The sequence below is a fragment of the Schistocerca nitens genome, chromosome 6 (genome assembly GCF_023898315.1).
Source record: "Schistocerca nitens isolate TAMUIC-IGC-003100 chromosome 6, iqSchNite1.1, whole genome shotgun sequence".
Taxonomy (NCBI): domain Eukaryota; kingdom Metazoa; phylum Arthropoda; class Insecta; order Orthoptera; family Acrididae; genus Schistocerca; species Schistocerca nitens.
Window position 1 is genome coordinate 554187470 of NC_064619.1, and position 10118 is coordinate 554197587.

A 10118-nucleotide genomic window follows, 5' to 3' on the forward strand; every position below is an offset into this window, starting at 1 on the left:
GGCGGGTGGCAGGTACAGCATACCCTTCCATTTAGGCGACATATATAGTACCAGTCTGAATGGTTTATTATCAGTTCTCTCGAAATGTAGTTTCCCGAAGTCCAAGAACATGAACAAAGTTCTCTTACTCAATCGATCACATTGTGTCGAGTGAAAATATATTAAGATCTTATCTTATTGCAACTTTATATGTAAGTAGTTCACATCAGTCATCTGGTTCTAAATTGGGCTAATTCGTTTCTTAAAGTGTAAATGAAGACTTATTCGATTTACCTCAGTGGAGAGGGTCGATTACAGATAAGATATAAGTAACAGCGCTCTCTGATCGTTCATTTCAAGGTTAAAAAGGTTTATAGCGGCGAATGATCTCTAATGGACACTCGAACTACTCCACTGGTAGAGAAGTGTTAATCATATCACCTGTTAACTTGCCTGTGAATCCATTGAAAAAATTGATTTTTGCTTTTAATCTTACATCGACCATTAGCGTTTTTGAACTTAGTGGTGGTGAAAAGAAATTGACTAGACAACAGAAAGTTGCTTAAAAATCAATTTAAATATATCTGAATGTCCGCCCACACTCATGTTTCCGTTGCTTTCACGTCCATGTTGTCAAGACTCCCAAAAGCATACATTACAGAAGTACTTTTCAAGCTGACAACCCTATTAGAAAATACGCTTTCCGATGCTGTTAAGTTTCCCTTGTATACCTTTGGTTTTTGAACGCTAGTTTGTTTATAAACATTTCAGTACTTTGAGTTGCTGCTATTTTGTCATTTTCGAGACTTATTATGTCTGTAATTTGTTTGAACGTGGGGAAGTCAGCTATTGTCAAGTTCTAGAGTTGCTATGAATATATTCTGGCTTTAATATGAGACTATCACTGTTAGCAGTTAGTTCAATAAGAGCAGCCTAAGCTAGAATGTGTGTCCTTGAGGAAATTATGACGCCGGAAGGAGAGGGAGAAGCCAGAGAAAGAAGAGAGAAGATGAGGAACGTCTAAACCAGGAATATTATGAATATTACACAAATGGAAAGTATTGCAAAAACCAAAGGCGAGTCATAGATCAAATGTAACTTTGAAGTGAATTTCGCAACCCAAGTATTAATTTTCTGATATGTTTATTTTATACACAAAAAATCTATTTCAGCTAGTGGTCTGAAATCTTTTGGGATTTTTGATGGTACTATCTTGAGGACAGTAGGCTGTAGACACTATCACACTATCCACACAAATGAAAATACATTCTGAATGTTCATAAAAAGTAACCTTAATTTCGATTTTTCAGATGTAAATTTTTCTACACCAAAATCCTGAGGATGATATGGCGGGTTTAGTCTAATAAACAGGTATGTTGTCAATGTGTACTTTCACGTTTCAAGCATCTAAGTATGACAGGTAATATGTGCATAGATATCAAGTACGGACTGACTTACAAAAATTTAATTTACTAGTATTCGCAAAAAACTGCAATAAAGTCAAGTTGAGAGCTAATGTGATTGTGTATACATCAGGTTTTTCAGCAAGAAGCAGACCTAGCATCCTATTTCTTTCAACTTGCTAACGGTCCATGTTTTCTAGTTGGAGTTGTGTAAACTTTGTGAAAATTGTTAGTTTATTTCCTCGTGTTCACAGATGAGTGACCTGATTCATGGTATCACACATTGCATACAGGCAGGTTGTCAGATATGGTGGGCTATTAACAAGTCAGTTCACTATGTTTGACCCTTTAGTAGACTGTGTGCTCTTGCGAAATTACCTGGCAGATTAAAACTGTGAGACAGACAAGGTCTCGATCTGGTGACTCTAGCTGTCTGCACGCTGTGCATTTGACTGAACTATCAGGGAGCCACAGATAACTCGCTATCACAGCTCATACTCACTCAGTACCTCTCTCCTACTTTCGATACGTCACAGAAACTTCTTCTCAACAACATGTTTTCTTGAAATAGAACTTATCTCAACAGATAACAGGTGAGCTGCTGTACATCTGAAAATGAAGAGCAAACGAACTGAAAAAATCTAAACTGTGCGTATTGTTCGTGTGTCATGCTGAACAGCTTAGCTGCTAAAAATCTTATTCCTAGAAGATAAGGTTCCTGGTTCTGGTGCCGGTGAGGCCTGTTGTTTTGATCTAACATGAATTTCAGCCGCTAACTCACACTCGCCATTGAAAAGATATTACCAGTGTCCTACTGTATGCTGGTGCTACTCTGCGATTTCGAGGGCATAATTACAGGTATCGTATCTTACATAGGACGCTGGTTTATTGTGAGGGGAGCTCCACGACCTTGATGAAGCCAAAGAAGGACATTATTTTCGCAATGTATTTCGTGTTTAATAAATTCTTCAGCACGCCAAATGGCCATTTTCGATATTTAGTTAATTTTATAGACCGCTAATGAATGTGGACACATTCTTCTAGTAAGTATATTTAAAATGCCCCATTCTAAGTAGATTTATGCACTGCATAGTAGCAAAAGACATTGTGTATTCAACAAATAATAGTGGTCTTCAACATGAATGTGGCAGTACGAGGATCCTTTTGCGCCTAAAGTAGTTACTCGTTGTAAGGTGGATTGCTTGAAAAGCCGCACTGCAGGAAAAATAGGTTTATAGAAACAACAGCAGAAATCAGGGCAACATCAAGCAGCAACATTTTATAAAAATAGATATTAAATATCACCCAACTAAAGTACGATGATTATGCGTAGCAAAGTTTGTTAAACGTTCCCTTGCACAGATAAACCTCTGAAGACTAGTCTAGTCCTAAATGCAGTGAACGTCGAGTAATATAAATAGTAGAATGGTCAATTGGGTTCTTCTCATTGGCGGCTATAGATATGGTCGGGATGCAGTCTTTGAATACTGCTGATCCTCAGAATACTGCCCGAATGCAGGTGTACGTCTGCTAAAAGTACCGTCTGGATGTTGAATGTCCGCCTTGCAACCACTTGGGAGAAGTTGGAAACATAACATAGTCCATGTTGTGTATGCTCTCTTATGGCGTTTGATCGCAGCTTTGTACCTCACCTTAGCAGCAATAATGCCATCAGAAAATCACAGTTTGGGTTTCAGGAGGGCTTCTCCAATGAGAATGTCATTTACGTGCTCCCTAACCAAATTGTGTAATCATCAGCTAATAGATTAGCAAGGGTTGGTATATTTTGCGACCCATCTAATGCATTTGACTGTGAATCACTTTATTATCCAAGATAATCTGACGTTTAAAGGAGTTTGTGGATGATTTCATACTTAAGAGAAGAATGCAGAAAGTTTTAGTTAGTAATCCACCCACTAGAGTCTGGTCCGGTGACGTAATTCTGAGTGGATAGAAATCAAGTACGGGATTCTGCCAAGGCTCAATCTTAGCTGCACTGATGTTTCTCATTCATGTTAATTATTTTCAGTCTAATAAACGACAGGCAGAGTTAGTTCTTTCTGCAGATGGCACTAGTATTGCAATCAGTCCAAGCCTTCACACAGAAACAGAAGAAATGGTAAACAATGTTCTTAAACGTATTATTGACGGGTGTTCTGCGAATGGTCTCACCCTCAATATTAGAAAGATGCGTAATATTCCGTTTTGCACATCTAGCGGCACGACACCAATGATATGTGTATTACATAGTGAGAAAATAATAAATGTGGTGGAAAACAAATTTTTTAGGTGTCCAAACTGATGGGAATTTAAACAGGGAAAAACATATTTTGGAACTCCTAAGACAACTTACTTCAGCCGTATTGGGGCTTAGAATCATTGCAAACCTTGAGGAGATACAAATCAGAAAGTTGATGTATTTCGTTTATTTTCACTCAATAATACTAAATGGAATAATGTTCTGGGGTAAATCATCTTTAAGAAACAAAGCCTTCATTGCTCAAAAACGTACTGAAAGACTGATATGTAGTGGTCAGGCACGATCGTCTAGTAGACGTTTGTTAAGAGCTGGGCATTCTAATTTCTGTTTCACAGCATAACTATTTCCTCACGAAGTTTGTTGTAAACAATGCACTGGGGCTCTAAAAAAAACAGTGGGGAATATAATTACAACATCAAAGGAAAATTGACATCCATTTCCACACTTTAAGGCGCACAATGCTGCAGTTAAAATTTTTGCTCATTTACAACGGAATTTAAAATGTCTGACGGACAAAAACGTAAAATTTGAAAAAAAACTGGAAATGTTTCTTCTTGACTACATTCCGTAGCAGAGTTATTTCTATTACTGTAATCCGTGAAAGGTGGTGGGTTGGAATTACTAACTCACATCTCTATATGTTTTTCAAAGCAAGAAAGCGTTGTAAATGTCAGCATGTAGCCACGTTTACAAATTAATTTTCGATGTGAACGTAAACTATTATTCAGTCATTTTTTAAAAGAATATTAATTACATGCGTGGAGTATTTTGCGTGTGAATTTTTGGATTGCCTAAGGATGTGAACAGAAGACATGGTTAAAGAACGCTTTATTAGCTTCGTAAATAACTGCCATCCCTTTTCAGATCTGGACTAGGGTAATTAACATTTTGAGCCTAGTGATTCGAGTCACATAAGCGTAGTAGCAGTCATTTCAGCGTGTAGAACCAGATGGAGATAACACCTCGCTGGTCACTGCACCTTGAACTGCGAGTGACGATACCACGCCCGTGTAATTTACGAAGCAGTAGTGCCCCATCACTGACGATGAGCCCCTCACCTTACCTTGCCCCTCTAAGATGGCACATCGTAGCCTTTCTCTTACTTAGGAGAATGACCCTTGCGTCTGTTTTTAACATATGAGAGGAACGACTATTCCATAATGGTACAAATGAAATGTCCTGCTTAACCCGCAGGGCAGGACAGATAGAATAAATTGTGGAAAGGGACCAAAATAAGGAGCTGTCAGTTACACTGTAACATACGACTTTATTATTTGATCAAACATTCCAAGAATCCCAAAAAACTTTTTTTAATACACACCTTTAATGTTTGGGACGTCCGCCCCCGGTAGCTGAGTGGTCAGCGTCACAGAATTTCAACCCTAAGGGCCCTGGTTTGATTCCCGGTTGGGTCGCAGATTTTCTCCGCACTGGGACTTGGTGTTGTGTTGTTCTAATCATCATCATTTCATCCCCATCGACGCGCAAGTCGCCGAAGTGGCGTTAAAACGAAGGACTTGCACCAGGCGAACGGTTTACCCGACGGGAGGTCCTAGCCCACAACATTTACATTTTATTGATCTTTGGGACTTAAATATCAGCTGAAAGCCACTAACGGCTGAAGGCCAACAACTTAAAACGCAAGCATAATCAGAAAAACGCAGCCTTATCTTAAATAAGTTCTTAAGTTAGGCTGAAGTAAACAAGTTAAATTCAAATCGGCTGAAGCCCGAAGACCTAAAACTCCAAAACAATTTTTTTAAATACCAAAGTCCTTACGTGAAATAGTTCTTTAATTTAGACTGAAGGCCTTAAGAACAAACAACTGAATCTCAAACCGGCTGAAGGCCGAAGACTTAAAAATTCCAAAAATTTTTAAATGCCAAAGGGCTTACGTAAAACAGTACTTTAAACTAGGCTGAAGGCCTTAAGAGTAAAACAACTGTAATTTAAAACACAAATTTGGCTAGAAGCCATACAGGTACCAATAACAAGAACAAATTTTTAAAAAAGTAAGGCAGTACACACAAGAGCGCCCAGATGTTCGAGCGTCGACCTGTAATTCAAACACTAACGCTCGCTTAGCTGAGACAGGCAGTCGGGCCATCCATTCACGATCCGACGATAACCCTACCGACAGTCAGCGGACCCACCAAGAAGATAACTTACACTTGACCCGACCAGGGCACAACAGGGAGTTCAACGGAACAACGTAGAAGATATTGGCGCCCACAACCAATCACACACGTAGCTGTCAAACTACACAACGTGCTGGACAGCAACAACACGATGAGGAAACTACACTGCCTGAAATTTACGTCAACACCCAGGGCACGTAACCGGAACGTTAACGGCTACAAGGCAGAAAATTCCGCTGGTGCACTTCAATTCAAATAATCAAATACAGTGAAACTCCACCGGAGGATGGCTAGAATTTTCCTTCTTGAAAACCACGTTGTTGCTCGCGGGAATATCCCAACATCCGACAACGAACTCCCAACGACACAATGTTAACAGTCTTGACTTGCTGGCAGGTTAAATCACAACTCAATTTCTGTTTCCAGGGTGGTGAGCCACGGAGCTCGTAGCAATGGGAACAGCGCCACACTCTCCGACACCGTGTAGAGAGCGCCAGCGGACCCCGGCCAAACTAATCCCCGCCGAGAATTCCTCACTGCTCCACTTGTAACGCCGGAAATGCACATCCTCCTATTTCCATCTATTGTACTATAAATTTGTTTTCCTTATTTTTGTTACCTGAATATATGACATTTCTGTGTCTTTACATATTGTAATTGTTTTACTATTTGTATATATATATATATATATATATATATATATATATATATATATATATATCGATGTATAATTGGTTTGTTTCGTAAATATTATTTGTATTTTTACGCTGGGTCTTGCCTAGGAAAAACTGCTATCGAACGATTACATCGATAGGTCGTGTGAAGAATCAAAGTGTGTAGGATCTTTGGTAGTGTTAACTCTGCCGCGTGGAGCGCGAGCAGAGAGCGAGAGAGTCTGGCTGGGGTAGTGCGGTTGAGCAGGTGTGTGTGTGACGCCCCCCGCGAGTTGCCGCGCTTTCGGGGTTTGGCAGCATGTAATTGCGCTCGACTTGCGATGATAGTTTCTGACATGGTGTCACGGACGGGAAGCATTAGCTGGCGCACATCAAGAGCCCGTTTCGTCTGGTGACCGTGTCGAGAAGAAGGCGTGCCAGCATCCAGCTTCTGCAACAACGACGGCCGACAATGAGTGACTGTCGCCACCTCCTCGATCGACGACTTCAAACCTTCAATCAACCAACAAGGAAGACTAAAAGCACGTAAAGTTTCAGAACTGTATGGCAGACCTCAGCTTTTCAAACTGTTCCATTTGCCTTGCAAAATTACAGCAACTTAGCATGAACCTTTGTTGCTCATTGTCCCAATTGCATTACCAAGCAGGGTCCCTTCATTTTCCGAAATGAACCCGAGTGTCGTTGAAATTCAGACGCCAGCATTAAAGTACAATATTTCCATTTCACTGCTTTAATTTCAAAGTTCAGTTTAAGTATTCATAGCTGGCTACATTATTTAGATTACGCAAGCACAAATTAAGAGTGCGAGTTTTGTTACCGTATTTTAGCTTACCTCTGACTGCAGCTCAGCTTGGTACGTACTAAATTTTACTATTGTTAATTGTTCAGAATCATTTAATTCAAGTTCAAAGCTAAATCTCTTACTTCTAAATTGCGTAGATTGAAGTAGCTTTTGAAATGATTGTTGAGGTAGTCCAAGACTAACCGTATTTTACTGAATTTCGATGTGCTTAAGAAAGAAAGCTTCTTATTAATTTCAGTCACTAAATTAACTTTCAATTTTCCGGTTTTATTAATTCTTTTGCTAAATTAAGTCAGAGTGCAGCGAAATTTATTACTTCTGACAAACTTTCAGTTTTCACGCTACACGTGTCAACCTTCAGTTGCCACGCTTCTAGTGCTAATTATAAGTGTAATTACCTTCCTTTTTCAGTTACTATAGTAATTGTCCTTAGGACTGGCGACCGTAATTTCCCCCAAATCTCAAATATCTAATTACCGCTAGTTAATTTTTAACGTAACGGCCGCACATTTACTTTCTTCATTAACTTTACCCCTCTTCAAAATTAATTTCCACCAGTTTCATTTGCAGTTTTCCTTTCATTTAGATGTAACCCTTTCCTCCCTCTTTACCGACAGATTAACTTCGGTGACGATTGCTTTTCCCAAATTTCCATTAGGTACACGCGGTTTAATTTTTCACCGTCATTGAGGTCGATAAGTGAGGGGGAGGTTACACACTCCAGCCGACCGACTCCTCGCACACCGCTCAGCCGGAAACGATAAGCGCCAGGTCAAAGATAGTCCAAAGTGCGAATATCGATACACACCGCTGCTGCCACCCGCGAAAGGAGAGGATAACCACGAGAGACTGAAGACAGAATCGCAATAAAGCTTTAATCCAGCACGTAGCATGAGTCAGTCACGGCCCACAAACATCGGAAAAAGCATTTTGTGACCATCACAATGTAACGCCTTAGTTATCGTCTTCTTTGCCTCCAACTACGGGTGAGAGTCATGGAAAGGTAATTGGGCTCTTATTTCAGTTACATGTAATCTGCCGTTGCGTTCACACATGTTGGTTATAATTCGCTAAATAATTGAACAGGTTGTATACTTACCATGTCAGCAAAAAGAACATCTAGTGTTCAGCACACGTCGGTGTTCAGGATAGTGATTCCGAAAATCCAGCTGATAGTGCCAGTGATGGAAGCGGTATATTGTTTGCCGTACGAAAATGGCCGTGAAGAGTAATCGTAGAAGATGACACCGATATGAAAGCAGTATCAATCATCAATCACTGAAGCACTGGATATGTAAAAAAGAAAATAACAAGCCAAAAACCAAGGGGTGTCGTTGGTTGGTGTTGAAATTACAGAAAAACAGGTAAAATTGCTAAAATTCGTCGCTCTATGAACTGTGCTGTATATTATAGTACATTGTACCATATCGACAGTGTGTTTTCAATATTATTCATGCACTTGTACGCTATTGATTACCACATAATGACTGACTGACACCACTTTTCTGGGATGGAGAGAGGGAACTACACTTTCCTGAGATGGGAAACACCAACAGAGTAATCGCATACCTGGCTCCAATATGAGTATTCAATGCTCTTGATCTCTTGGAAACGGAACTCCGAGACATCTGCTACCCAATCACTGTGGAAGACGAGGTCAAACGTGGAGATCATCACCTACAGACAGTTGCTCAGAAACACTCCACGGTGTTGTGCGGGAGCTGCATAGTTTACAATATGCAGTGTCAAGCGTTCTGAGAGAGCCAACGAATCAAAACATGTTAATTTCGGTTTAGCACCTGACACAGGCCTCGAAGTCGTGGTGCCAAAACTGTATGGCGGTACACGAAGCGGTAGTCAAAGCCTGCTTGGCTATGTTACAGCAGAAAAACACGTTGAATGCAGAAGCTGGTAGATACAGCGCTCTCGGACATCCACTCAGTGCCGAATGGCATTGGAATCAGCTGTGGGGAGGGCGGGACAGAGACTGATGAAGAGTTACAAGATGCTGAGACACAGTCTAAAACCGCACTGGCGTACTTAACAGATAGGTTCACATAAAGTAACTCGTCTCAAGATATGAGAGTGAAATGAAGAGGACGCACTAGAGATTGTAATCACTAAAAACTATCTCCATAGTAACTTCCTGGCAGATTAAAACTGTGTGCGCCGACCGAGACTCGAACTCGGGACCTTCGCCTTCCGCGGGCAAGTGCTCTACCAACTGAGCTACCGAAGCACGACTCACGCCCGGCCCCCACAGCTTCACTTTTGCCAGTATCTCGTCTCCTACCTTCCAAACTTTACAGAAGCTCTCCTGCGAACCATGCAGAACTAGCACTCCTGAAAGAAAGGATATTGCGGAAACATGGCTTAGCCACAGACTGGGGGATGTTTCCAGAATGAGATTTTCACTCTGGAGCGGAGTGTGCGCTGATATGAAACTTCCTGGCAGATTAAAACTGTGTGCGCCGACCGAGACTCGAACTCGGGACTCCAGAGTTCGAGTCTCGGTCGGCGCACACAGTTTTAATCTGCCAGGAAGTTTCATATCAGCGCATACTCCGCTGCAGAGTGAAAATCTCATTCTGGAAATATCTCCATAGTATTCAATAGAAGTGTCTCGTTAAATGGAGAAACTTGATTCCAGATCGCTGACAGAATTTCTGCCAGAACACTATTGATTTGAAAAGACAGTGCAAAATGGTGGAGATGGCTCTGAGCACTATGGGACTTAACATCTTGAGGTCATCAGTCCCCTAGAACTTAGAACTACTTAAACCTAACTAACCCTGAGGACATCACACACATCCATGCCCGAGGCAGGATTCGGACCTGCGACCGTAGCGGTCGCGCGGTTCC

At 41.0% G+C, this 10118-nt stretch overlaps 1 non-coding gene across 1 annotated transcript; it reads right to left on the reverse strand.

Annotated features, from left to right (window-relative positions):
• Positions 1–9421: 9421 nt before the first annotated feature.
• Positions 9422–9495, reverse strand: Trnap-cgg (transfer RNA proline (anticodon CGG)). The gene has a single exon. It is a non-coding gene; the product is annotated as a tRNA-Pro (tRNA).
• Between the last annotated feature and the right edge of the window lie 623 nt (positions 9496–10118).